The sequence below is a fragment of the Chrysochloris asiatica genome, unplaced genomic scaffold (assembly GCF_000296735.1).
Source record: "Chrysochloris asiatica unplaced genomic scaffold, ChrAsi1.0 scaffold00007, whole genome shotgun sequence".
NCBI classification, from domain to species: domain Eukaryota; kingdom Metazoa; phylum Chordata; class Mammalia; order Afrosoricida; family Chrysochloridae; genus Chrysochloris; species Chrysochloris asiatica.
Window position 1 is genome coordinate 15,734,861 of NW_006408525.1, and position 3,406 is coordinate 15,738,266.

The 3,406-nt window shown below is 38.0% G+C and overlaps 1 pseudogene; it reads left to right on the forward strand.

Moving 5' to 3' along the window:
* The first annotated feature begins 1,472 nt into the window (after positions 1–1,472).
* Positions 1,473–2,033, forward strand: LOC102830762 (annotated as a pseudogene).
* Positions 2,034–3,406: the final 1,373 nt, after the last annotated feature.

The window sequence follows — 3,406 nt, forward strand, 5'->3', positions numbered from 1 at the left end:
CTCAGTGATTAGGGTATCAATAGGAACATATAGAATTAGAAAAACATTTTTGGCAGAGTTTATAGGAGAAGGAGAGGAATAGATAAAAGAGAGAAAAGAGTTAAGGCAACTGTTTTGCAGTGCAACGTTGTTTGTTGTTGTTAGGTAAAGTCCAGTTGGTTCCAATTCAGAGCAACTCTAAGTACAACAGAATGAAACTGTGTCATATTGCACCATCTTCAGATTATTATGTTTGAGCCCATTGCTGCTGCCACTGTGCCAATCCATCTCTTGGGGGTCTTCCTTGTTTTGCTGACCCTCTGATTCATCAAGCATACAGTGGAATAGTTGGCATTATAAAGATGTTCCCTTGAGGCTTCCTAAAGTCTTAGCTGGTGTTTGAAGGAAAGTAGGCACCTGTTACCTTCTCATGTCATCTGAGGACTTTATCTGAGCAGATGAATCTTTAAAGAGCTTGCCATATGTTTATTTACCTCTTTTCTTAGGGTGTGTTTTTTTCCTATTACAATTTGCCATTATAAACCAAGAGGAAGTTGATGAGGCCATTTAGCTTGTCAAAAAAGCTGTCTAAAAAGTAGATTGAAAAGTAAATTGAAAATACATCTGCTGAACATGCAAATGGGAGAGTTTAATTAACGTAATTATGGCATAGTGAATACTTTACAATTGGGTGGAAAAAGATTCTAGTCTTTTTCCTTGACTCTATCTTAGTATGGATTACTCATAGATTTAATTTCATAGATTGTCTTTATCTATAAAGGAAAGTCAAATCAATCATTTCTACTTTTAATTTTTAATGGTGTCTTTTTCTTCTGGGAGCATTTATCCATTTAATGCCTAATATGCAATATACAAGTCTCTATTGATGCTTGAATAATTAAAATCAAATATTGCACCCTTATGAAATTGACTATCAAGTACAAACAATAAGCTAAAACCACTTATCCTTCAACAATGGAAGCTTTAATACCAACGAAGATAACACTCGTTTGGAAGGAACAATCAAATCTTCTTCGGAAGTTAAGGGATCTTAGATATCACCTAGAAGAAGATGCTAGATGAAGACAGTTTTGATAGCTGAGAAACTTTCTAGGTAGGTGAGGTCGCAAGAGCAGTGTGCATATGCAAATCCATAGAAGGATTAAATTATAGCACATATTGAAAAAAACCACCAATGTTTCAGAGCTGGGAACCAAAAAAGGGTAAGAAGGAACAATGAAAGAAAATGAGGCTGAGAAGTTAAGCTGTTGTTGTTAAGTGCTGACGAGTCTATTCCGACCCATAGCGACCCCGTGTAGGGTTTCCAAGGAGCAGCTGATGAGTTTGAACCACTGACCTTGCAGTTCAAATGACTTTGCAGTCTGACGCATTAGCCCACAGTGCTACACCAGGGCTCCAGAAGTTAAGTAGCAGTCTCAAAAATAGGTGAATAGCTTTTCTTTTTTTTTTTTTTTGCTGCAAGTACTGCGAGAATGAAGACCATTCTCAGCAACCAGACTGTCGACATCAGTCTGAAGGGCGGCACAGTCATCGTGAGGGGCCCCCGGGGATCCCTGTGGAGGGAATTCAATCACATCAATATGGACCTCAGCCTCCTGGTGAAGGAAAAGAAGAGGCTTCGTGTTGACAAATGGTGGGGAAACAGAAAGGAACTGGTTACAGTCTGCACCATCTATAGTCACGTGCAGAATATGATCCAGGGTGTTACACTGGCCTTCCGGTACAAGATGAGGTCTGTCTGTGCTCACTTCCCCATCAACGTTGCTATCTAAGAGAGCGGGTCTCTTGTTGAAATCCGAAGCTTCTTGGGTGAAAACTGCATTCGTAGTGTTCAGATGAGGGCAGGTGTTGCTTGTTAAGTATCTCAACCCCAGAAAGAGGAATTAATTCTTGAAGGAAATGACATTGAACTTGTATCAAATTCAGCTGCTTTAATTCAGCAAGCCACAACAGTTAAAAACAAGGATATCTGAAAATTTTTGGATGGTATCTATGTGTCTGAAAAAGGAACTGTCCAACAGGCTGATGAGTAAGATACAAAAGCTATCCAGCTACGGAAACAAGGCCCTGGTGATTCTTAAGACATATTGGTAATATTTTTGATGTAATAAAATTTATCTAACCAAAAAAAAAAAGGTGAATAGTTTTGTGGGCAGAGTCTTCAGTATACTTAAAATGGGTAGAGCAATTCAGTTAGCTTTGTTGCACTTGGGGCTCACAGTGAGACACTAGCTCTCGATTACTTGTTTCTATAGTACTCAGGTGTAAACGTTTGATTGTTGACCCTCAAATGAGTTCTTAGATCATATGCTTGTATAAATTGTATTTCATTAAAAGTGAATCTTGAGCAACATTTGTTGTCATAAGTGTATATCTGCATCAACCCACATACAATGGCTACTTGGTGCTCCATTATATGGATGTATCATAATTTACTTAACTCTCTACTGTTGGACAGGGAGATTGTTCTAATTTCTGTTATGAATGATGATGTGATGGATTTTACCACCTGCAGCATTAATTTTCAGTATACATTTTGAAAAATGTATTGCTGGATTAAAATATTAATACTTTGATTATATTGACAAGTTGCCATTCATTTGTTATATATAAACACATATCTCCAACAAATATAAATCTTACAGAATTTATGGAATTTATTTTCTCTTTCCAAAATTAATCATTGCTTTATATTGTTGTTGTTAGGTGCCATGGAGCCAGTACTGACTCTTGTGACCCTATGCACAACAGAACAAAACACTGCCCTGCCCGGTGCCAACCTCATAATCACTGCTACCACTGTGTCAATCCAGCTCATTGAGGGTATTTCTCTTTTTTTCTGACCCTCCACCTTACCAAACATTATATCCTTCTCCAGGAACTGGTCCCTCCTAACAATATGTCCAAAGTATGAGAGACGAAGTCTGGCCATCCAGACTTCTAAAGAGTATTCTGGCTGTATTTCTTCCAGCACAGATTGATTTGTTCTTTTGACAGTCCATGATACTTTTAATATTCTCCTCCAACACCATAGCTCAAATGCATCAATTCTTCTTTGGACAATGAATGGTCTTCCTTATTCACTGCCCAATTTCCACATACCTATGAGGTTATTGAAAATACCATGGCTTGGGTCAGGCACACCCTAGTCCTCATACTGACATCTTTGGTCTTTAACACTTTAAAGAGGTATAGCAAATTTTCCTAATGCAATATCTCCTTTGATTTATTGACTGCTCCTTCCGTGCACATTTATGGTTAATCCAAGCAAATTGAAGTCTTTGACAACTTCAGTTTTTAACCTGTATTTATCGTGATGTTATTTATTGGTCCAGTGGTGAGGATTTTTGTTTTCTTTTCATTGAGGTCAACCCACACTGAAAGCTGTGGTCTTCGATCTTCATCA